The 27,299-nt window shown below is 40.0% G+C and overlaps 1 protein-coding gene across 4 annotated transcripts in view; it reads left to right on the forward strand.

Moving 5' to 3' along the window:
• Nucleotides 1–1,521: 1,521 nt before the first annotated feature.
• Nucleotides 1,522–27,299, forward strand: part of nfasca (neurofascin homolog (chicken) a) — a 122,297-nt gene continuing 96,519 nt past the window's right edge. For all 4 annotated transcript variants that reach the window (XM_035151927.2, XM_035151930.2, XM_035151929.2 and 1 more), the window contains exon 1: nucleotides 1,522–1,736. The gene's annotated coding sequence lies outside the window, so the exon portion shown is untranslated. The remainder of the gene's footprint in view (nucleotides 1,737–27,299) is intronic.

The following is a 27,299-nucleotide window of genomic DNA, read 5'->3' on the forward strand; positions in this document are numbered from 1 at the left end:
TGCTATCCACCCACGTACACACAGTGCATCTATTTGCAGCACTTTCGATATCATACATCAATCATACAATGCCGGCACAGCCAATTGGAGGTTCAGCATCTTGCCCAAGGCACGCGGAATGGGGGAGACAGGGATCGAACCATTAACCTGGTTAGTGGACCACCCACTCTGTCCCCTGAGCCACACCCGCCTGTACAAGACGTTTATGTATGCAGACCTACTTGGGTCTTGGCAGGTCTGCACCATTGACCATCTTGAAAATCGACCACACCTTTCAGGAAGGAAATGGTGCATTATTTTTTTTTTACTTTGCAGTGCAGCTGCTTTAAATACCTGTGGGAGCTGGACTCCTTGTAACCATGAACACAGATCACAAATCAACAGCATCATAAATGAGGGTTTATTCTGTGTCTTTGTGTCTCTTTGGCTCAACAAGTCCCACAATTACCGTCATTTGAGTCCATGCAGCCTGACCTAAACTCAAGTGTGTACTTTTGTTGTGTTTGCCTGAGCCTTGTTTAACTGTGTATAACCTGTGCCTCCGGTTATCCTCACCAGTCTGCCTTCCAGCTGACTATTCTGCTGCCTCTCCCTGCCCCAGTTCACCTTTAACTCTGCTCCCCAAACCTCACCTCATCATCTTCTTAATAATACTGCTTTTCAAGTCTTATAAGCCTCTTGTACCAATTCTGCTTTTAGATCCAACTTTACAACACAACACAGGCTCTGAAATAGCAGTTCCTCTTTAAAGCAGTAACAACAATCCCTGTTAGTGGTCCTGTGGATGCCTCCATTAAACCAATATGTGGAGATAAACCTTTTCATGTAGATGGAAAATAAGCCAAATCAGAGAAAGGCTGCCTCGCAGTGTAATAATAAATAACCACGACTAAATAAATGATGATCTACTTTAACCAGATATCCTTCAAATGTACAGGCCATTTAATGTCAAATCCCAGCGCTGGAATTTGAGTTGGGATTATAATTTGGAAAGTTTAAAGGTCCAGTGTTTTAGGTGAAAGCAATCTATTGACAGAAATTTAATATAAAATAATCCTAGTGATATTCTCACAAGTTGTTGTTTTCTTTACCCTAGAATGGGCCCTTTATATTGAAATACTTTATATATCAGGGGGGGTCCTCTCTACGGAGGCCACCATGTTTCTTATAGTAGCCCAGACTGGAGAAACTAAACACCCTTTGAGTTTTTATGAAAACTGAAGGTTACCACAGGTTGTCTGTCATGTTTGGAAGGGGAGGATGAGGTGGGGGGTGTTCAGCTGCTACATGCAACTTCACCACTTTATGTCACTAAATTCTACACACTGCAACTTTGATACATGTTTTGATGCTCTTTTAATGTAGTTGTAAAGGATGACCTTGGTTGTAACATGTGGTTTGTTATGTTGTGCTCAGGGGAAAATGACACTGAAATAGGTCCCATCTCTCTGACTTAAGTATTTTGGCCCCTGCTCGAAGACCTCCGGTTACGTGGAGCGTGTGCACGCAGCGACACACCGGGGATGCGCGCTTGCAGACCAGAGAGAGAGAGAGAGAGCAAGTGGAAGAGCGGAGGACACAGTCCACCAGAGTGAGAGACAGACCTGCACCGCACTGACAGGAGACAGGAAACACGGAAACCAATACCGAGGAGGAGGCGGATTGTTTTCTGATGCCTCTGCGGAGCTGACGGTGCCCGGCGCCGCATTGGGGAGAGGAGCGGCGGAGTAACGCGGGTAAGCGGAGGCTTCCTATGTTGGACTGTGATCCAGGGTAGTAATAGCTCCCATCGCAGTGACGCATCGGGTGGTGTCCCGGCTCGGGCGGTGCAGGTGCGGGCTGATGATGAGAGGATGTGAGAAATGACAGCAGCACAGGAAAGCCGTCCACGAGGCCCCGAACGCAATTTCCCCGTCTCCCTGCAGTGTTTTACGGGCATGCGGCGCGCACGGCCCCCGCCTCTCTCTGCGCATCTTCTGGATGATGCTGCGGTTTTGAGATATTTGTGCTGCTCTGCGCAAATCGCGAACAACGGCACCAAGTTACGGTGACATGACCGGGGCCGGCCTCGCTGTGTGCATCTGCAGAGGCCTGTGTGTGTGTGTGGTGTGTGAGCAGAAGTGTCGTTACAGAGGACGAGAGATTTGAAGGATGTAAAGTTGGATTTGCTGGGTTAGGCCCCGGGGCTGCAGGCTGAGTCAGGTCTGTCTCTGGAAGTGGATCAGAGAACATCTGACACAGGGAGGTGACGGAAAGAAACGTTGACTATTTATGGATGATTATATCACGACACATTTCACAGAAACTGAATGTCTCTTCCCGTACATGAGGACGTGTATGTGTGCTCTACAGCAGGCTGGCACATTATGACGATGACCTTGTTGTTCACTTTATAAGAGTGAGTGTGTTCCTGTGAAAGCCTCATAGAGTCTTTGCGCCTGACGAGATTAGCCATGTCATTGAATCATTATACTGATCTGTAACATTGTGTGTCACCGGTTGGCCTGGTGTTTCAGTCACCGTGTTTCTAATGCTGAGCTCAGTCACGTTACTTTTGGTCTCTTTTAGTCTCAGGCTACATTTGATGTAAACTATGGTGCATTGGACTGATTTCCTCAAACCATTCAGTTTTATATTTGGAGTTTTAAATTGTTTGTGTTGTTGGAGGTTATCACAGCTGATCATGGTGCATGACTTTAGTGACAAGTTGAAGTTCAGATCCTCACTGTAAAAATACTCCATTACATACAGACTCCTGTCAGTGTCTCATTACAGTCTCATTAACATGACGCACCTTTTTTCTCATGTAGAGGGGAAGCTAGTTTAAAGTAGCATATATTTATACTGTTGCATGATTAAAGTGGATCATAATTCATAAGCTTGTCTTTTTTGGTAAATTCATAATCACAAGTAATTAGATGTTAGGCTTTATGTCAAAAATGTGTTTGCGTAAACATTTTAAGTACCTGAAGTACCATCAGGTTCTGGATCAAATTTACTTTCCAGTTATATTCCAACAATGTTTCTGTACAGCCTAATTGTTTCGAATATGTGATTCTCTTATTCTAAACATTTGTGATTTTCACCACTTTAAATTAATCATCATAAATTCTGAGACAATAAAAAAATTTAAGATAATAAATGACCATAATTCTACTTATATATGCACAATTTCCTAATCTCCTCTTGTGTGATGTTCATATCCCTATAGCGTTCTTATGGCTGTGGCCTAGATGTGTTTTGCTGTGACTGTGGGACACTTGTGACTTGTGTAATGAGCGCCTACTACATGTAGTCAGTGGAGAGAGATGTGTTGTGCAAGTGAACACACCTCAACATCTGAATGACAAAGACAAAACATATGAATCAGTGTGATTTCATATAAAATTAAATAAATACAATAGCAAATATATATATTTATCTACAAATTAAAGCCAAAATAGCCAATGAATGAGTTAAAACACTGCAATTTATATTTTATTTAGATGTCTTGTTGTCACAGCAACACTGTTTATTATAGCAGTTTTTTATTTCAAATTTTTGTTTAATTCTTTCCCATAACACATGTATGTGTGTGTAGGCTTGTCTTGTCTGGGTTGATTACCCAATTGTATTTATACAACACTTTTCTGGTCTTTGACATTTACCCATTCACACACATTCATACAGTGCGTCTGTATGAATGGACAGTGCATCTGTATGAAGGACACTTCAGTATGCAGATGGGGAAGACTGGGGATTGAACTGCCGACCTTCTGGTTGGGGGACGACCATCTGACTGTTTAAACATACTCCATTTATGTCTACAACTGTATATCTATCAGACTGTGAGTCATTTAGGTGGTCACCTTTTTGCAGTCTTTGTCAGCATATATATTCTTGTTGTAAAATCTTCACAACCAGTTTAGTCAGTGGTTTCAAATGCAGTTCAACAGTGTAATGAGAAAAGGAAGCGTCAGCATCAACCTCTGTATCACCTTCATCAGGAAGCAGGAATCCACTTGTCAGGGGCTACGTCCTCTATTGAACACAGTCCACTGAAAGCCACTCTGTCAGAGGACATGAAGGTCAGACCGAACCTGAGCCTGAGTCTCGAATGGGACAGACTACCTCACAGAGGTACTGTGGGTGGCATGGGTTTTGGGGGTGGGGCATTCATAGGGTTGCAGTGTAGTTGTGAAAAGAATAAAAATGGAGAGCTAGAAAGAAAAATCCCTGCAGCTGAAAATGCTGAGTCCAGGGGCAGCCTCTTGGGTTATGGAGCTGCTATCTGCAGTCAGCTGGACAGATAAGCAGACCTGGCCCTTTCTATATGCTCACTTCAAAAAAAGTGAGAGTGAATGGCGCAAACATTAGTCAGGTAAAAGAAGAGCTTGCAGTGAATCTCTCTGGTGTTGCTAACCTACTTGTGGACAATGCATTTCTTGGCCTGCCCATCTTTATTGATTGCTTGAATGGCTGTTAATACATGTAAGACATAGAGCCACCCTGCTATTGTTTGAGTCATTGGGGGCACTGGAGTTGGGTGTGGTTGGGTGTTAAGCTGTATGGGGAGAGAATTTAGGACAGCATTGAAGGAGGCTGAAAGTTGGTGTCTTAAATTAAACCAGCTCATCTGTTAAGTGTTAATAGTGTTATTTCCAGGTCGACCAGAATGGCTTCTCTGGCCAAAATATGTATTTTACCATCCTCAAAAGAGTGTCCCTTGTGCTTGAAATTTACAGGTAAAAAAAATCCAAGACAAGATGCAACCTATACAATATCACAATGTTGTTCTGTTTGTTCTTGTCCTCTTCCTTGTCAGTTTTGCTTATTTTGGGGGTTTCAAAGGTTCTAAGTGCCTCATCAACAACTTCTGAAGACAACAGTATTGTTAATACACTGGTGCTATGCTTAAGTTTTTTAAAAGAGGACAAGCTGGATATTGAATTTACAGTAAAAGCACGGACTCCAGCCAGTCAGCCAATACAAGTACAGCTGATCCAAATCGAGCACTATCAGCACAGACCCACTACAGCCATTCTTAGCAGGCACCACAGACACAGGTGAAGTACAGGCAGCCTCAGCCAGTACAAGCACCAGCAGAGATGTACAGCCTCAGCTCCAAGCAGCTCAGACCCTAATAGAGCTTTTACTGCTCCACAAAGAATCTATATTGTTTGGTCCCCAGTCTAAACGGACTTCATGAGGACCACAGTAGTGCAAACAACTGGTCTACAGACTTTCAACTTTGTTAGGCATGCATGTGTCTGTGTGTGTCTGGATTAGGGCTTGACAATTTAACTATATCATAACCCTATCCCAACCATATCATGTAATCTTCATCAATAGCAATATAACAAAAGTGCAATATATATTGATATAATGCTTCTGCAATGTGCAAGCACAGTGAGGTAGGTATTATTTTTATGTGTTCCTGTTTATCCAGTGTTACTCATTCTCTGCTCATAAAGAAGAGTTCAATCCACAACCTTCGCTCAGGAGCAAAAATCTGTCTTTCAACTTAAAAGAAACAATAATGCGATACTCATCGTGATCAATTGATATACATTTAAAAAAAAAATCGAGATATAGGTTTTTGCCATATCGCCACGCCCTAGTCTTTAATGCATGTGTTTGTGTGTAGGTATTTGTTTATCTGTCTGTGAGTATTTCCAGACACTAGCCTCTCCTATTCTTATGTAAGACCATTACTGCTGCAATCTCTCTCCCTCCCTCTCTCTCTCTCAGATGCACACACACACACGATGCTTCCTCTTTTTCATTCAGGCCTAATGCATTATAAATGAGGTTATGGGTCCACTTGCACATAACTACCACAACCACACCTGTTTGTAAAGCACTGTCCCTCTGCTGGATCTTCAGACTTTATCAATAAGAGCAAACTAAATTATTTCAGCATTTTTTTTAGAAAATATAACTAAGTTTGTTTAATCAAACATGATATGAAACATGGATATAAAAATGTTGAGTTTAATATGGCTAAAGCAGTGAAGTAGTCAGCATTTATTTTTTAGATATCTGTTCCTAGAGCTGCATTCAGACATGCACTGAACTCTGGAGATCCTCCGGACATTCACTGGAGCTGTCGTGTGAACGCAAATGTCCAAGTCAGAGCTTCTGGACTAAACAAAAAGAAAACAAATATGTCCAGAGGAAAAAGTGTCTACACACGTAGAAGACACTGACAAAGATGGCAAGAAAGCTTTATGTGATCTGGGTTGACACTGCTGTAAACAAAAACATGTGATCTCCTGAATCCTCTGGAAATGTCTTTGTTGTTCTGAACGTGTCTGAGCGGAGAATCTTCTCTGTGCTTTTCCTTCAGGTCATTAAATCCCTGTAGCCTGTAACAGGACACATGCTGTATGTTAATGAATCGTAAATGGTTAAATGGTTAAATGGTTTGTATTTATATAGTGCTTTTCTAGTCTTGATGACCACTCAAAGCTCTTTACATTACAGTTTGCCATTCACCCATTCACACATACATTCATACAGTGCATCTATTAGCAGTACTTTTTGTGTTCACAATTATTTTTTATTTTGTTTGCTGATTTTCAGAAATGTTTAAAACTTAAAATGCCTCACAATCCTGATTCTGTTATATGAGGTGACAATTGACCACATCAGGTAGAGCAGAATTAATAATGAACATCATTAGAAAATCATAAATCATCATCGATGTGATCATATAAATTACCTAATTTAATTATTTTTTAGCAAAGAATAAGAAACGTGTGATGTGGTAACAATGTAATTTAGCTCCTCCAAGCATGACGTCCTGGCACTGCCAGTGGTGTCAGGTATTAGCAGTTTGACTTTCTTCCTCTGTTGAATGATTGGAAAGGAACTAAAGAGACGTGTGAATGCTGTGGACAACTACACAAAAATGTCATTTTAATCACCTGAGGCCAGACAATATTGTTCTCAACATGCTTCAAAAGCTTCTATGATGTGTCATCCAAATACATCTAAAGGCAAGAGTGATGATTCTTGTTCCAAATGGCCACGTTCACTCCAACCAACCCACACAGGTGGGGTGAGAGGCCGCCTCCTGGCTTTTTCCCATTATCTTCCCAGTCTTTTTTCAATAATTATCTTAATGTGCCTTTGCAGTCCCGATGATATCAATTGAAGAAATACTGTTCTATACATCCCTAGACACCAGTATATACATTTATAGTTTCAGGCTGAACTATGTGTTGATCTAGATACACACTTTATTTATATTGAACCATACTAGTTCCTCCCTCTGCTCTTGGACAGCCTTCAAGACGAAAACTATCTCTGAGATACTGCTCCATGTTGACATGACTGCATCACATCATTTCTGCAAATTTGTCAGGTGCACACATTCATACTCCCAATCTGTTCTATCACATCCCAAAGGTTTTACTGGGTTCACATCTGGTGACTGTGGAGGTCAATGTCACTGTCATGTTTAATGAAACTTGTTTGTGACATGGAAGTAGCCATTAGAGCAGAGCCAACCATGGCTGTAAATACATCGAGATACAAACTGCCATTTGCCTCAAGGTCTGACACCATTATATAGAGTCTATTCTAAGACTGACACCATCCCACAATCCAAGGTACAGGTGCAAAGCACGCATGCATGGACTTAAGATTTTGAGACATATTGAGGTGAGTCCCCTATTTGTTTCAAACTGTTCGTAACAAATCACTGAAAAGAACAGTGGCAGCTTCAGGTTGAGTCAAAAATAAAATTTCAACCAGGCTATGTATGTGATATCTTTTACAGTTTAACAATCTGTTTAACAGGATTTGTCCCCCCTGTTTTTGCCATTTGCCAATGTTGCTGTTCTCTTGACATTTTCATGACTGTTAAACTGCAATTAGAACAATCCTAGTTTTGTAGGAGCCATGGGAATGCAGCAACCCTTTGATAAAGAACATAGGAAGAGAAAAGGGTCATGTGGATGTAAAATACCGTAGGAGCTGTAATCCTGTGATAATTTCCCTTAAGCTTCTTACTGAAAACCCCGGGCTCTTGATGAAAGATTTTATAATTCCCAATGCTACAGTTCAGGCTTATGACCAGCAGGTGTCAGCATTGTAATACATTAATACGTGTCTTAACGTTTACAGACACAAACTGCAGTTCAGTGAGTGCATTGTGTACCACAGGCTGCTGAGGCTGCTTTCTTTTGTTTTGAAACATTGACGCTGGAGTTGCACTGCTACATTAAGCTGTTTTGAGGATTTTATTTTGTGTAATCAATATCAAACATTTTATATTCTGAGGTGTTTTACAAACAGCAGGAAAGAGTTGTCCATGCCTCATGACTGAAACGTTTTCTATGGTGTGCAAGTAATGTAAATGCGGAACAACCATAACATCTTCAGACCAGATCTCTAACAATAATCTTAATTACAACTACAAGATAAAAAAGTCCTGGATCGAACAGAACAGTTACAATTTTGCTGACATTTTATTCTTCTAAAACATTTTGTGTGCAGCTACAATTGGCTATAGTCAAATTCAGTGGGTCAGGGAATTGGTGATTTATACATTTTGCCTTATTCCACACAAGCCATTATGAAAAGATTAAGAGATTAAGAGAGAGGAAACTTTACATTCAAAATACCTTCACTGTGATGATTCCTGTAATCTGAAACTCTCCTCTGCTGGGGATGATAGCTCAACCGTGCTCAACAAGACACAACCTGAGACATAATGTTACAATCAGGTTCAGTGTTACTTGATTGCATGATAAAGAGGTGCAAAAAAGCTGCATTGACAAAACGATACAGGTGATGAATAAATTGTTATTTGTTAGTTATAGAAATACATGGATTTATCCAAACAAAAACTGGCTTTCAAAACATGTTTTGATTCCTCCATGCTGCTGAGTGCTGTGATCACTGATAAATGGTTCTTGAGATAGGTGTTCCACAAACATTTTCTGGTATAAGTACAATAGTCGATAGTAGATAGAAGATTTGTTTTTATTGACCTTCTTTCTTTATTGTAATCCTGTAAAGTGTCACTGCTCATTGTTTAATTACAAATGGAATGTATAACAGACAAATGCCAATAATTTTGTTCTTTTTGATATTTTCCTATAAATATACATAAAGCTTAAACCGAAGCAGTAAACTACAACTAAGGGGGGATGCCAGTGTCAATTCAGAAAGTTCACTTTCTAAACTCCACATCTACCTAATCTACCAGGTCAGTCCATCCTTCATGGGACATATATAGGCCAGGTGGACTGATGGGGCAAAAGGTGAATTAATTTAGAATTATGGAAGCCTGCTGGCATCAATATGATCATCTGGCATGGTGTCTGCGTGTGTGTGTGTGTATTCTGCTTGTCTTGTCTGGGATTTAGAACAACGTCCCTACTGGGTAGAATGCTGGGTTTTCATACTTTACTTGGCATCAAATTTAGATTGAACCACAGGTCACCAAGCAGTCTGACTAGGCCTGGAAACAGAGGTGTTATTCAGTCTGTGTAGCTGGATGGTTTCCAATTAAATGTGCAATTGCTGAATGACTTTGTAAACAGCTAGACCCAGTTTGCCCTGTGTATCGTTCAGAGAGTGTGGTTGAGTGTAAAGGAACTATACTACATTTTTAGACCAGTTACTATTTGTAGGGTAGGGAGGTAATGCATATTCCCATGCTAGCACAATTAGGCTTTCTGCAAAAGAGAGTGTGCAGATGTTTTGACTCGTTTCATTTATTGTATTTTCTGTATCCAGTACCCTCATGACGAGTGGGTGGTAAATAATTGGTTGATACACTGTGACAAGCACCTGATACCTTAAAAACTTTTAAAAAAAAAACATTTTCTTGAGAGTCAGTCATATGCACCTTTATTTCTGTGGCTATTGCTCATCCCTGGTACAAGCACTACATAGTTCCAGCCTAGAGTTGTCTTTCAATGGAAGATCTTTTTCTTCACTATCCCCCATCCGTCTCCAGCTTCTCTCAGGTTACCTGAACTGTACCTTCAAGGCTACGTTTTCTGCTTCTCAGCAGCTTCTATTTTTAAACACCTCACAGAAGATGAGGGCTGTAAGGAAAGAGAGAGGGGAAATGATCGAGAGAAAAGATGACTGATGGGAAAGGAAGAAAAGAAAAGGAGACAAACCAATGGCACCGCACTGTTTGGCGGGCTGCCAGGTGGAGAGGATAAGCAGATGATAGGGTGAGGCTGATTGACTGGTACTGCTCCAGGCCTCAGTCTCCACTGAGACCACTCACTGGATGAATACAAAACAGAGGACAGGGGGAGAGATATGATTTCACTACTGATATTGTTAGATTAAAACTAGAGAACACTAAAATTGAATTAATGGCCACTAATATAACGTAACATTTCAGAAATTCAATGAAAACTTGTTGTTCCAACAATATACTCAGTGCACACCTCTGTCTTTTAAGAGGATATATGAGTAATTCTCAGCAAACAGCTTTAGAAAAGTTTTATGTCAGGACAATGCTTTGACTATCTCCACTTCTATCAAAAGTTTTCTATTAGGTCTGCGGTCAATTTTAAAGCTTTTGTTGTTACATTTTTCATGTAAATTCTTCATATAAATAATGGAAAATGACTCAATTTCTACAATTATATTTTTAATATGCCAGATCAATGTATAAATAAGATGTTTGAATCATATTTTATTAGTGCAATGATGGCTAGAATATTGAAAAAGTACAAAATAATTGGAGTCGTTTATGTCTATTCATGCCTTGGGATGCTTGAGCTGCTTGAATGGCAGCTTAAACCTACCAATGCATCATACTTTATAAGATCATGACTTTATGTAGTGTCACTGTCATCTCAGACCCATGTATCCAGTTTTATCATAAACTGAGAACAGCATCTAGTTATTTAGCATCTATCTAGGATCAGGAGAGTTTACTTGACTATCAGGAGACCAGACGTAAAATGCTGGAGGAGGCAGAGACAGGAGTGGCAAGGAGAGCCCAATGTAAGGTCATACCTCTGTTCAGGCGATATTCACACAGAGAATATTTTAGCTTCAGCTTTGCCCCAGGCTGTTCTTCAAATGCAGCTTCTCTATGGTTAAGATTAGTATACATTCAGCAGATAGGACCCTGGGAGACAAACCGTCTGATTGGGTAGAAGCTGTTGTTCAGACAGATGTTATTGGGATAATACAAGCTGTGGTTGTCTCTGTTTAGGACCATTTCTCTTCATCTCTGGATTTATTGCTTACACGCTCTTTCTCCTGTTTAAACCTTGTCTGATTTATTGAAATTAATCAGGAGTGATCGACTTTGAAACCATCCTAGATCTACCTTTCCAGTGAACTGTAGAGATTGCGACATTTTCTGACATTTCTCCTGATAACATGAATCCAAACTGCAGTTACAAACCAAAATCATTGTCTGCCATATGGCTGTGCTGAATATCCAGGTTAAAGCATGTGTCCGTGTTACATGGTTTCTGTCATGTGTGGTGTATTTGAAAAACAAGTCAACATGAGTTAGCAGCAGGGTGGCTAAGGAGCTGGTTCCAAAAAAGGACTCAGCAGTGTGGCATTGGTTTGATTATGCACATTATCTTAAAGTTAAGTTATCTGTAAACCTTTTCAGGCAATGGTCGACACTTCTGTAAGTAACATTGGTTGAAAAATATGATAAAAGTAGCAAACAATTAGAAGAGGTGACTGAGGGGTCATTTCATTTAGCTTAAGTTATGGTGCCTGACAAAGCTGTGGACAATTTGGACCGTGACCATTTCTGTCTTTAAATTGTGCAAATGGATTCAATTTAAATCAATGGAATTTAATGTAATGCAATGCAATTCAATTCAATATATTTATTTATGTATAGAGCCAAATCACTACATACATTAAGGCACTTAACATAGCAAGGTCGAGACCATACAATATTATAGATATATAAGTCCAATGCAATTCAGATTGGATATTATGGCATTATTACTGCTAAAAAGATTATGAAACCACCCAATCTTTGTACTTTGTACCCACTACCATATAGGACAGTAGTTGATGTGTCACGATGATAAATTCTAATGCTGCTTATGAAGCCTCAACTTAACCTTAATTCATGATGATTCTACTTTCATGGCACTGTGGCAATTTCTAGCTCTGAAGTAATGCCGCTGTTTCTGTATATATGTGTGTGTGTCTGTGCATGTGTGTGTATGAGTGTGTCCCTTGCAGAATTACAACAGAAGGCCATGCATATGCATAAAGGACAGAAGTGACACATGGCCTTTTCAGCAGGGCTAAAAACAAAAAACTTCGTTTTAAATCATCCCACAAGCAGAAAACTACAGAATTATGCAATAGAAAGACATTTTTCTGACTGAACCTGTCCAAGCCCGAGAGAAAATAAGCCGAGCCTAACCCGACAAGCAGCTTTTCAGTTTTCATTTTCCAAACACAACTCCAGCCCAATGAATTTAATGTAGCTGCACTGAGTTTGTGTTATCTTCTCCCTGCAAGGGACTCAGGCCAAAACCAGCGGGGACAAGGAGCTCCAGTGCAGCATGTCTGAAAACCTCCAGGCATCTTGCAAATACCCTTATCTTGATGATGTTCTCCTTTACACTTGACATCTATTGCACTTCTGTCCGTCCTGGGAGAGGGATCCCTCACATGTGGCTCTCTCTGAGGTTTCTACCTTCTTTTTACCCTGTTAAAAGGGTTTTTTAGTACTTTTTCCTTACTCTTGTTGAGGGTTAAGGGCAGAGGATGTCACACCTTGTTACAGCCCTATGAGACAAATTGTGATTTGTGAATATGGGCTATACAAATAAAATTTGATTGATTGATTGATTGATCTTTTACTGTTAAAGATGGAAATATGTTAAACAAGCCAGGACAGGCTTCTCCTCAGTAAAAACACAGATTCTTTCCCCTTTGGCACATGTAATGACACTGTTCCTTCAGGCACACCAATCTTATTAATTGCAAATTTCACACAAAGCACAAGAAAGTGATTCAGTGACAAGATAAACCACAAATATGATGGTGAGAAATATGTTGATCACATATGTAACGGCAGGTAACTGCATTATAAAACATTATTTGGAGAATCTGACATGACAACCATTTTTCAAGGAGTGACATGAGACATTAGTCAGTATCAGTCCTCTCTGTCTCCCTGCTGCTCTGTCTGCAGGTACCATTGGTAGAGAGGAAGAGGGGAGGCGCTAGTTTGTCTCAGATAGTAGAGCATTTTGTTTAACCAGATTCGTGACAAACTAACATTATCATTCAGACTACGGGCATTCAAACTTTTAAAGTCAAATCTTGTGTCAGTGTGAGTGTGTGTCTGTGTGTGTCAGCAAGGCCTGTAGACAGCCTCTGGCCATAAATAGGAAGTACATGCTGCTGTTAGGTGGAGGAAATGAGCCTCATTACAAGCCCTGCATGATTAATCATTAACTGAGTCCATTCAGTTTCATCAGCTTTTTGTTTAGTGCACTGTTTGTTCCACTTTGTTCAAATCAATCTTTTCTTTTGCTCACTCTGGGACTTTACAAGGCAGCCACATAATTCCATGTTACAGGAAACAGACAGGTGCAGTGATGCCTGTTGCTGTGGATCGTGATTCACAGTACAAATAGTTTGCATTTCATGTAACCTGTATAAACCCAAGGGAGGAACGATTGTACCTACACTGCAGCAGCAGTTGGAATGTGGGGTGTAATGAGGACTTTCAGCCTCTAAGGGTCACTAGTGGGGCTTTGCATGTTAGGATATATTTGGACTTCACTGCCTAACCCTTGCAAGCAGCCGTCTGGCTGTTCACGCCAGACGCACATTTATCTGTGCCGGTCAGCCCGCGATTCTGCTTCTTCTGCTACTTTGTAATCACACATTTAGCTGATATCTGTCATGGGTGCTTGTGTGTGTCTATCTGTTTAGACACAACCAATTTGTGGAATAAGTACATAATAAAAAAAAAAACATCATGTGGGGGGAAAAATCTGAGAAATTGAAACTCCAGGAGAACAGCAGGAAAATCAAAAGTATATATGCATATGTGATCATTTATATCATGTATAATATATCATTCATATCGTTTAAAATCGCTTTTCAGTGTGTTTCTGGGCCGATTCGCTCGCTGCCAGCGGAAAAAATAGAACAGACGCAGAAACCCTCGCTGCAGATCGCGAGCCGGCCTCGCTGCCGGTGTGTCCCGGGCCTTAGCCTGTGTGTTGCAAAGACTTGTGAGGTATCATCTGACCCTCCAGCTCTGCTCCACCCTGAGTGTAACTAAAGCTGGATGACTAAAGGGCCTTTCTCACCATGCATCCCATCTGTCATCACACTGCGTCTTCCCGAGGCACTGACTGCGTCTGTCAAGCAGGTGAGGAGTGTCTGCAATGCAAGACCCTTCTCATTATGAAGCTGAACCACCTAAACACTTCACAAAGGACAGGCTTCCTGCTTGCTGTGTTAACCTGGGGGCTTTCCCACTGCTCTCTGACGAGTGGTCGCTGCTGTATCGATCACAGCTAACCCTCCCTCCCCGTCACCTGATATGATTGGCTTTGTCACCTTAGAGCTGACAATCTCTCTCTCTCTCTCTCTCCCTCTCTCCCTCCCTCTCCCTCACACAAACACACACACACACACACACACACACACACACACACACACACACGCACTGAGGTGACTGTGACCTAAAGGACAGAAGGTGACAAAAAAGATGGAGCTGATTTGTTATCTATTTGCTCTCTCTCTCTCTCTCTCTCTCTCTCTCTCTCTCTCTCTCTCTCTCTGGTGTAAATATGAAGATAGTGAGGCATGTTTCATGTGGCTTTCTCAATTACAACGTCCACCCTTTGTCATACTTTCAGATTTTTTGCACAATTCACATTCAGCCAAACTCAGATATTTTGTCCCTGCGTACATTAACATACATTAAGATCAAGTTCTTCCATTAACTGGATCTGCTTATTTATGTCATTTTTGTCATTTATTTTGCTGCAGCACCGTTTTGTTTGTTGTGTTGTTTTGGGACCTGATCTTTTGTAAGGGAAATTTGTTTATATGTTGAAAATGATAAAGATAATTGTAATATCAGTGTATAGTTTTAAACAAGGGATGTAGTGGGACCTCATCCAACAGGGCGCTGCCTGGACACAAACTGTCAGTGTCTACATTGAATGAAAGTCTTGTTGCATACATTAACACCACATTCAGTGTAGCCTGTCCATATCTGCAGGACTGTGCAGCCCCCTTTGTTGATACGCTACAGTACTTATACAGTATACTCACAATACAAGCACACACACACAATGCAATATATTGCAATACAATACATAAGACATACTGTGGTTCTTTCTTTCTGTTCAGTGCAGCAATTGGAAAGAACCGTACAATGTTTAGAAAGCGAGTGTGTGTGTAATAGAGACTATTGTGACATGCTGCATGTTGGCTATTACGTTCTGCCCACACCACTGTGGCTACATTCTTAAGTGCTGTTTTTACTATCATTCAGATATTATTTTTTTGTAAACCATGCTCTGTACTAAATCTAGATGTAAATATTTTTTATTCGAGAAAAGAAAATTGATTTAATTGGAAAAAATTTAAAGAGGATGATACTTCAAATTCTCTGAATTCTGGCACTTTACACTGGTAATAAATATATCACATGAGACAGAACAGAGGAGGGAGAAAAGAGCACTGTCCACACACACACACACACACACACACACACACACACACACACACACACACACACACACACACACACACGCACACACTTCACTCCGTCACCATCCTCTAAACCCCCCTCTTTCCTTTCAGCACCTCAGCAGATGGGCAGTAGTGCTCCCTCTCTCTCTGTCATTTTGTCTCTGTGTTTCTCTGTCTGTCTCCCGCTCTCAGTGGGGAGCAGTCTTTTGATACTTGTACTGGCTCTGCAATCTACATCCCCTCCCATTGCCTCAGGGGCTCACTCCCTATTGTCTCTATTGTTTCGCCTTGAAAGTGGGTTAAAAAAAAGACAGCAGCAGCAGCGGACAGAAGGAAGCGAGCGCTGAGAAATATGGGGGTAGTGATCGAGAGACCGAGGAAAGCTGAAAAAGTGAGAGAAAGAAAAAGACAATATCAAGATGGAGGTGTAGAGGTGTTGGATTATATGAATCCAAGACAGGGAGGGTGATGAAAAGATGGGAGGGTCATTTCATATATATAAAAGTCAACAAGACAATAACTGATCAATATTGGGTAGGCTAGTTGTTTTGGAATCTTATTTTATTCAAACTTCTACGTACAGAGGGTGTTGAATGATGCAGTCTACAATATGTGATTAGGGTATTGGGTTTAATGAAATAAATCTGACATGATTTAAACTTCTGTCACATTTTCCCTTATTATGGAAGGTGGAGGCTTAAGATTATGCTGCTGAGGAAACTGATTATTCAGATTCATAATCCTTGGGCACTGCACTCACCTCTTTGCAATTTGTGCCCACAAACCAAACTCAAAGCCTCAAACTGAAAGGTTTGTCTAGAGTGAAAATCACAGTAAAAACACCATTACAAATGTATGAAATGTTTAAGTCAAATGCAGTATAGCATTAGCTTTACCTTTAAATCTGGATAAATTGGACTGAATCATCAATTAGTAAACCAAATGTACAGATTAACACATTGGTCATTTTTTCCCAGCTGAGCCTCGAGGGGCCTCAGATGCTGTAAAAGAGCGTAATCAACCACAGATGATGTTGACCCCTATTTAAAAGGAAAAACCCTGCCAAATTCTAGAAAACTCCATCTGTGGAGCAAATGCACACGTGCACATTCATACATGAATATATAGATGCAGTCATGGTTCAGATTTTCAACATGGTTTAGCCATTTTAGGGATGATACTGTAAGGCTTTCTGATAGCAAATATGTGCATGGACACACAACACACACACACACATCTCTTCAGTGCGCATTAACTCTCAGTTAATGCCTTTTCACCACAGAGCTGATTTGTCTGCTTGATTTCCTTTTCATTTAACTCTAGCAACACTGTGTGTCTGTGTGTGCATGTGTTTGTGTGTGTCTGAGAGAGAGAGAGAGAGAGAGAGAGTGTTTTGTCCAGGCTGTATAATACAACACTTAACCAAACCAAATGACACCCTGTCTACTTTGATTTGAAGCGTAAATTACCCATTATTACAGAGTCAGTGTAATTTCTCCTCAGAAAATGACGTCCATTGATTTGTCTGATAGTCTTTTGCATTTTAGTTTGCCTGATTTGCAGCTGTGACACATCTCTCAAATGTAGAGTCCTACTGTCTTTTAAAACAAATGTAACAGCTGCACAACGTTGGAAATGGTATTGATTTTCTGGTCAGTGGAAAGCTGTTCTCTCGCAGCAACATAGTCTGTGCAAACACAGGAGCAAGAGGATTTTCGGTAGAAAATAAGACTGTTGAAGACTAGTTCATATATTCATTTTGTTCTATAGAACTAATACCTCTTCATGCTTCATGTGTGACAGAAGCTGTAAAATGTTCGACCCAAACAAATACAAATGGCTCTCTAATGTTGCAGTGGTTGATAACAGTTAACTTGTTTTTTAAGATGATCGAAAAAATTTGGTAATCTAGAGTTAACAGAATAACATGTTCTGTAAAAAAAAAAAAACGTTATTTTTGAGCTTCCTCTAAAAAGTGGAAGCCTTTCATGTTAGTGTATTCGAGTAAAGTGGATATTGATGTCTAATCCTCTCATCTGCACAGCCTCTGTATCATTTCTCATTGGCTTACATTGCTTTGGTTTGAGTCATTTTAGTCCCAGCATAACATGGATTATATATTATGTATGTTTTATAAAACTGCATTCAAGGGATTTTAAGAACCTGGCTCTTAAATTGATCACTTCTACCAATCACGTTTAATCTGAACCAAACAGCCATAGTCTAGTTTTAAATGGAGGCCAAGAATAATTATATGATTAATCAAGGTCTTAATCTCAGTTTAAACCCTGTGCCTGATTACTGAAGTGCCTCATATACAATAAAGAGGCCATTGAGCCAATTTGGAGTGTTGTTGATTCATTCACTCAGCAACTAATCTGATGACTAATCTGGTACCCTCCTCTATCAGTGGTGATTTGTTGTCAGCCACAAGGGACTACAGTGAGTGTGCGTGTGAGCCCACTCATTGGGTTCCCGTACTCTTCATTATGTATTCATATGTGCAGAAGGAGTGTATCATTGCTGTGAGTGACAGACGTTCAGTCTGGCCTCAGGCACTGAGCTGTCATGGCAAGCTGTGTGGATGAGCTCTGGGTTACATGCTCATTGGAAATCCTCACATTTCTCTTGATTTGATGTGATCTCCTTTACTGCTAGGGAGTTGTTTGATTTCTTATCCTAACAAAACTAAGAACAAGGACTTTTAAAACGTTTTCTAATTCATAAAGTCAAAGGAAGTCAAAGGAAACCTTTTGCCAAAGGATTACGAGTAAAGAAAATGATGGTGAGACATGGATTTGCCATTGTGAGCAATGACACATGAAAAATGCACATACCTCTGTACACACAACAGTAGAATTTTACTAATATTTAGTGCAAATTTCCTCAGAATAGGAATATAAGTAGTTTGTTCTCCTGCCAGAAATTTAAAGGCTAATTACCCTAGATTTACACATGAAAATCTTTTTTTTATTTTTATTGTGCATTACTGTGCATAACCATCTACATTGGTATACATACAGTCATAAGGACCCCTATACTTTGTAACAATAAAGGAGACCTACTTAAAAAACTGACTAAAGTATCGGCTCAACTATTCACATGATCACACTAATTTGAAAAAGTACAGCGGTTAAAAAGGTTAATGGTTTCGTTTTGATACCGTAGCAGTATGCCTATTATACCATGTGCGTTGTTATGCCTTCGTGCTGGTTATGGCCAATTATGTTTTTGGGTTGTCCGTCCGTCTGTCCATCCCATTCTCGTGAGCACGATATCTCAAGAACGCCATGAGGGACATTCTTTAAATATGGTACAAATATTCACTTGGACTCAAAAATTAAGTTATTAGATTTTGGTGGTCAAAGGTCAAGGTCACAGTGACATCACAAAGCACAGTTTTTGCCTTGTGAAGGTGATTTCACTGGAATGCCGTCAAATAATAATTTCATATTTGGCACAAACATTCACCTGGACTCAAGGATTAAATCATTTGATTTTGGTAGCCAAAGGTCAAAGGTCAACATCACTGTGGCCTCACAAAATGTGTGGATGTTTTTCTGGAACGTGAAGGTGATTTCTCTGGAATGCCGTCAAATAATAATTTCATATTTGCACAAACATTCACATAGACTGAAAGATTAACTGATCTAATTTCGGTGGTCAAAGGTCAAGGTCATGGTGGCTTCAAAAAACATGTTTTTGGCCCCTTGAATGTGATATCCCAAGACTGCTTGAGGGAATTTCTTCAACGTTTGATCAGTCAGACTCAAAGATAAACTGATAAGGCTTCAGTGGTCGAAGGTCGAAGGTCACAGTGACCTTAAATGAATCTGGGAAAGATGTAGAAAAATGTAGAAATATGTACACACGGAAACTGCACTGGTTGTTTAGTGATCAATGTATGATCGAGAGTCGTATTGCATATTCTTTATGGCTTTGAAAGTTGTGCTTGGATACAATTACCAGACTACACATTCTAACTTAGTGGTCGAGCACAAGGTATTTTCCCACCATTTGCATCTTTCTAAATTAACTAACTTGATGCTCTTGTCTTTCTGAAAGGGTTGTGATATTGTCCATTTTTCAATGTATTTTTTTGTGCTAATAAACCCAACATATTAGAAAATGCTCCTTGTTTGAAGCCTTTAGGCAGATATTTCAGGGTAAAATTGCTCTTACAGGGATGGTTTGAATCTAAAATGTAGTCATACTGTCCCTGAGCCAACAATCAGGTTAGAGCTGAGTGGTGAGTCCTCATCTTGTGTGTCTTCCCAGAGGACAAATACCAGTTCTGTCTGAATTGCCTTTGTAATTAGTTATACGTAATTGATAACATCTACAATTGCCATCCCGTCTAGCCCTACCTCTCCCAAATAAGAGCTGTAGTGAGAACTGCAGAAAATGCATAGAAAGGTTCTCTTACAAATTGTATTCACCTCACGAAATCTATCTTTCCAGGTAATAATATTAAGTCCAAATGTAAGAGGTGAAATTAACTTGTTGTAAAACATTTCTACATTTCATGTATATAAGGGTGAAAGGCTGATGGAATTTTAATTTCTGGTGAATAGTCTTTAGAGGTATGTTTGAAAATGTTATTTCAATATCAAACATATTTAACATTGTACGCATTGCACTCCCCTAATTAATCTACTTTATACAAAATGCTCACATTCATTATTCTGTCAACATACAGAGACAAGCTGACAAATGTAGTTTGACAAATTATTGGCAGAATGAAGTGTAGGGGAAAGGAAGAAAACAGAGATGGTGAAAGATGAATGTAGGAACAGATGAGAGATGAAAGCAGAGCAGCTTTCCAAAGGTCACCCGTCTGTTCCTGTGGTCCTGCCCACCAATTATCCCCTGGACGTTGTTATCTCAATGCGCTTGATAAGGCCAGCCCAGGACATTCACTAATTTGATTGGACAAGACTCCAGACTTAGTCAGAGTGGATGGCCAATCACCCTCAAAGTTCATACCCCAATGGAAAATGGGTTGCCTAAATTGTGCTTGGTTGAATGATGATTGGGACGTTAGAATATATAGACAGAAGTGGGTACAAGATGAGCTGTGTTGAAAGCATGCATGAACACACATACTGATTGCTGTGTGATTGTAGCTGCTTATAAGGCTTGGAGGAGAGTAATCGTAAACTATGTGAGAATGTGACAATGTTGAAGGTCAGTGGCTCTAAATCAGGGGCCTGGAACCTTTTTCCCCTTAAGGGTCATTTCATATTTCGTATCATCCTTTGAGGGCCATTAACACTATGACACTAACCTCTATGATGCGATTCCTGGAACTGGTCTCTGATGACAGATGGCGGTGATGATGACGCTCACAGCTGATTTCAGCCAAAACAATTTGCTCAAACCAATCCTCACCTTTGGTAGTTCTATGTATGTCAAGCAAAAACTGTAATCCCCCCCGATGCAGTGATCCCAAGCACAAAAATGACTAGTTGTTGTTATGTCTGTTATTTCATCACAGGCCAGAGAGAAAAACTGGAATTTTCTTGTGCTGTCCCTCAGTGTTTCTTCAGTATTCTGTGTCGTATTAGTTTTCTGGTCTGTGATGGTTCCTCATGAAAAAATGACACTTTAGAACAATGTAACTTTGTTTGGTTCTAGCAGCTACACAGTGGCAACTAGGCTTCCTCACTAACTCTCCTGAATGAGGATTTAGCTTTTTAGCGATTAACTCACTCACTGCAAATCTTACCTGTGTAACATGGTTTCTGTCACAATGTGGTGTTGTGAGAGCTGCTTGTAGGGCATCAATCATTAACTTTATCCAAGAACATTTGTCCTTGAAGTCATCCAGTTTAGCTGCATGTTTTCAGCTGTAACGATGTGGAGATTGGTCATTTTCATCACTGTGAGCTTGTCCCTGCAAACTAAACCCAATTCCTTCTCTTTTTTTCTTGTCTAAAATTACAACTTTACACACAAACTGTTCTTTTCTTAACAGTCACCATGATGTTTTTCAGTCGTGAAAGATAACAGCTATGTGTGTGTTTCTTCACCCTGAATGTGATCTGATAGACGTAAGCCATTTTCAGACATGACCTGCGGGTAAAGTCCAGAGAATTGGGTCTGGACCTTACCTGGACTTTGCCTTTCACACATGCACAATGCAGCAGGAGAGTCTCTACACAGATTTGTTCACAACAGCAACAAATCCTCCAAATTGGAGGAGACAGAGGCAGGAAGTAACTTATTAATTCCACTGCGGAGATCACATGATCATGTTTACAGCAGTCCGGCAAAGTCATCAGCTCTTATCACCAAAAACTATCTTGACATCTGTGTTTTCTATGTGTGTCACAGCTTTTTCACCAGGATATTTTTGTTAGAAAAATTGTTTCTTTCTACTTCTGTGTGCACACACTTTTTGGTAAGAAAGGTAATGATAACATACATGCTTACAGTGCACACTTGGCTATACCCCAAATGCATGGACGAGGTAATCTGTCTCAACTTCCATGTATGTGTATGTGTGCTCACAGTGCTCTGGGACTGTGTGCAGAGTAATCTGAAGTCAATGGAGCATGGCAGGTCATGCTTGAATGCCAAGGTAGGGATTATAGAAGAGATACAACCATACAATTACTCCAGTTTGTGACCTTCAACACACATACACACACTCATCCACTGCCAAGGGTAACTGTTGACAGGTTATCAGTGTGTGAGTGATGGAGGTCAGCTCTAATAGACTGATCCTTCACCTAATGCTATTCAGAGCAATGTAATTCTCTGCGCAGCACAAACATTTGTGACAAAACCGAAGTATCTTCACCAGGGGACGGCAAGTAAGTTTAGCTTCTAGGCCAGTAGATGGCAAGCCAGAACATGATCAGAGAATTAATCAATAAATTTCAAATTTTTAAAAAAGCACTTGCAATTTGTGACAAACTGTTAGAGAATGTTTCATTAACTGAGTCACTATCGACAAATTGTGTAGTGCTGTCAGAAATATACAGAGCCACAGTTGTGTGTTTGTATCTAGGTTTGGCACACTTTAATAAACCTTCAATAGCAATCACATATAATCTCCTTCTCGTGTCTTTATTTACATGTGTGGGAGATGCAGATGTAAAAGTAACAAGCGGGTTGTACCATGCGGTTATTATTTACCCAACATTGCTAGCTACAGGCGTTAGCACCCATGGGTTTTAGCCTCCTTGCTAGAACACCCATGCCCGAAGTTGTGAGATATGAGTTGGGTTTAGAACTGAACTTCTCCACACTGCAGCTTACATAGAGAATACGCAAGAAATGAAAGAGTCAATGGATAGACCCATTAATGACCTATTTGAGTCATGAAATATTCTTAATGATGACCTTTCCATACTGTGAATAATACATGTGTATTGTAATTTTATGAATGACTGCTTCGTTAATACGTTCAAGAGCCTACTTTGGAATTATCCCTTGGCATTAGTGAGCCCTCCTCAAACTACAATATACGGTCACTTTTTTGTGGTGTGCAGGGTAAACTGAAGCAAAACAGAGGCAGTGGCAGAAAGGACAAAGACCAGGGGTCAGTACGACGAAGCGAGTTCAAGGTACCCAGGATATCTTTCTGAGATCCAGCTGAACTTACCCTAACAATCGCAGTCAGGCTAAGTGGTCACACAAAGCTGGTTATCAACTAAGTCAACACAGGTTTGTCTCATCAAGATCTGAGCATGTGTACATAAAAGGGGCGGTGCTTACTGTGTATGACCAATCACTGACATGGACAAGTGAGGTGACAGCAGAGCCACATATTTCACAAACGAGGATCAAACTGTTATATTAGAAAAATACGAGCAGCACAAACCCATCATCAAGACTAAAAGAGACACTGTCAGAGCTGCTAAATGCAGCAAGGACAGCTGGTAAAAAGTCTCTGATTGTGTGATGTGTAAGTTACGGAGGCCTCCAGTGACATTATGGGAAAAATATATATGATGTGACGATGACACACCTATAACGTGTGGGAACAGATATGAATCTGTTATTTACTAACAAGACCCTTCGACCTGAACTGAAGAAGATTCTTGGATGAGAGATGAAATGTTTTAATCACCTGACGAAGCCTCTTTAATGGGCTTTAGTTTCACACACTGTCTGCACTGACTCTGAGGACACACTGTGGTGGAAGACGTTCAATTACGAGTCAATAAAAACATATGGACCTGTTTTCGAGTACCATGCACAGATCGTGAATGTGCACATTTGGTATTCTGGTGACAGGATGCATCTGGCGCATCTGGAAACAGAGATTGAGATGTTGAGAAGGAGGCTTTCACAAGGTAAATCTGTAAACTATCTATCCCCCATTCCAAATAAATATTTAATTTCATAGGATAAACCTACTTAAAGGGAATCATAGAATTATAAAACTATGTCTGGTTATCCCACCGCTAACACACCCAGTACAACAATATAAGTAACTCCCGCAAGTAAAGAAACATAGAGCGATGCAGACAGTCTGTGGTTCTGTAAGAACGTTGCTCCTGCGTGTCAGGTTGGTTCTGTAAGAACGTTGCTCCTGCGTGTCAGGTTGGTTATGTTCGGCTCCAGCCGCTGACTTATTCCATATTTTATAAAGACACTCATCAGAGTAGGCAAAAGGATTGGTCTGTGTCTGAAGACCCTGACCTCCTCCGATACCCTCTAACAATCCACACCCAGCTCCACAGGATTGTTTTTTGGTCAGCGGGCAGAGCTTTTATACTACCTCCATGTCACAATAATAAGTAGATCTTATATGAGAATGCTCAATGCACTGCAAATTCACACAACACCAGCAAAGTAAGAAAATATCAATTGACAATACATGACATAACTAAATACCGAAATGCACTGCAAGCAGCACAGTCAACAATAGAAGTGCTCCCAGGGTACACAGTAATGATCTCAGCTAGGACATGCTTGTCATTCTTTGCCCTGTGAAGTCACCTACTAGTCCAAGGATAAGGAATTTAGGCTTCTTTTATGAAATTATATTAGATTTTTACTCTTTATTTTGTCTGGACCTGCAGGAAACAATGCCTTTCCCAAAGCAGTCACCTTGGAGGTTCACAAGCATTTTTAGCTATGCTCACTGTGGGGTGATATCGCAGGCATAACTGTTTTTTGAGCACTCTCTATGTAGTACCTGCATAGTAGGTGTAATATAGTTTTTGTTTTAAACACTAATATTTGTACTTGTCACGCTGTGACTTGACCTTGTTTTGAGAATGTTTCTCCCTCATTGAACAGTAGGTCCATGAGAGTCAAGTCTCAGATTGTGGACTTTAGTCTGAGTGAAACATTAATCTGCAGTTTGGACACGATTCATTTATTCAAGGCTAATACACGATAGTGCTAACATTATGAGCTCTGTCTCTGACCTATGGTGTGTGTGTCCTTGCTGGTTGAGTTAACATGACCAAACATAGCACAAGCCCAAGGCTCTCCGGCACACTGCACTTATAGGTCACTAAACCACCTACTCACACATACACACCAAAAATACTGCATGCATGTAGTGACCCACAATCATGTTCCTCACTCCCCCATAATCAAAAATATGGTATATCTTTTGTATATTTTTGATTGAAAAATATGTATCATGATTATGATTTATGTTTTGATAGACACACAGATATATATATACCATATTTTTTGTCTATTTTAGATTATATATATATATGTATATTTATATATAAATATATACTGTATATATGTACATCATATTTTGATAATTAAAATAAAAAATTGTACTAAGTATATCATGTTTGTATTGTTACAATGTTTGTAATTTTGCTATAACTTGTTCTTATCATGACTGACTTTACTGTTACAAAATAATTTTCATTCCTAATTAATTGACCTGATTTTAACTAATTTTAGCTAATTTTAACCCTTACAAATTCTCTGCTGTCAGTGTTTTCTGCAGGTTTTAATTGGGACAGAATTGGGCTGTTTTCTGATGTGGAGACAGCATGGTAATTTTTTTGTGATGGGTTCACCGATATTGTGAATAAAATTGCCCCTTTCAGGAGATTAAGGCCCGATCCCATTTCACTCATTGGCCCTGCCCCTACCCCTACTCATTGTTTTCAAGGGTTATCTTGCCCCTTGAAATGGAGTCACAAGGGGTAGTGGTTTAAATCTTTCCCTACTAATTGGAACAGCCCTACAAGAAGCTACATCATCAGCAGTCGTCGCGAAAACCCGACATGTCATCAGTAGTTGTTGATGTGAACAGACAAGACAGTTTTGCCGGGGATGTCATTGTAATAACATTGTGGAGATCTTAAATAAACCAATGCTATTGTTTGCAGTTACTAAAGTGACAAAACTATAATATCCAAATAACATCTATGCTGATGCAGCTGAAACATTTATATTTGAGAATATAAAGCTTGGATGCTCTGCATTATTTCAGGTATAAATCAAAAGTACACAGGCTGCTAGCAGGGGTCTGTAGGCAACCCTGCCAGGATGCTTTGTTATTAGAGGAGCAGTTTAGTTAAGTAACATCGCTGCTATTCGTGGGTTCAATCAAGTGCATTGTGTGTGAGGGGGGGATGCGAAATGAAATTATGTGAAAATACGGGATTATCATGCAAAAAAAAAGAAAGACCACTAGCATGCTGACGCTACCGCACTCACAATCAGTGAACAACTTAGTTTTTATATTCAAACAATATTTTATCGACATTCCAGTCTGGGTTTACAAAAAACATAGCACTATTACAGCAGCCATGAAGGTAAAAAAAAACAGGATTGTGCATCTCTTTTTATAGACTTAGCCTTTTGATATGGTTGATCATTTCATTCTTAAACAGAGGCTTCTCAATTAATAAGTCTTCTACTGTGGTGCATCAACACTCACCAAAGTTTTCCCTAATACTGATAATGTTATTTTCTAATTCAAAGAGTTGTCCACAGAACATCCCTTAAATGGTCACTCTTGAGGGAAAGGTTAATACCTTCAAATGACTGGGTATTTTAATTGATGACTCCCTTACTTTTAAGGCACATGTTCAGAGCTTGGTAAGAAAACTGAGGCTTAAAGGGATAGTTCACCAAGAAATGAAAATGCACTCATTATTTACTCACCCCTATGACGATGGGTGAAGTGTTTGAGTCAACAAAACACTTCTGGAGTTTCAGGGCTAAACAGTGTAGCTGATTAGTGACCTTTCTTCAGACGTAATAAAACAACAGAAAAAACACAACATGCCTCCATACTGCTCCTGCGGTGCCATCCAAGTGTCCGCAAGCCCAGACAGTCACCAGAAGTGGCTAAGCTAGCGGACGTTAGCATTTCTGACGGCCCCTGAATGCACCTCGTAGGAAGATATCAGCAGACATTTAGGCTTAAAACATGGTGTAAATGACCTCGTTTCGAGTCAAATATGAATGTCGGGGCTTGCAGAGACTTGTATGACATCACACGAGCAGTATGGAGGCATGTTGAGTTTTTTTTGTTGTTTTATTACGTCTGAAGAAGGACTCACCATTGACTTCAATTGTATTGGATTCTACTGTAACAAAGTTTAACCCTGAGACTCCAGAAGTGTTTCCGGACTCAAACACAAAAAGTTGTGTTTTTCTTTTAATGTGAA

This window comes from Hippoglossus stenolepis, chromosome 3 (assembly GCF_022539355.2).
Source record: "Hippoglossus stenolepis isolate QCI-W04-F060 chromosome 3, HSTE1.2, whole genome shotgun sequence".
NCBI classification, from domain to species: domain Eukaryota; kingdom Metazoa; phylum Chordata; class Actinopteri; order Pleuronectiformes; family Pleuronectidae; genus Hippoglossus; species Hippoglossus stenolepis.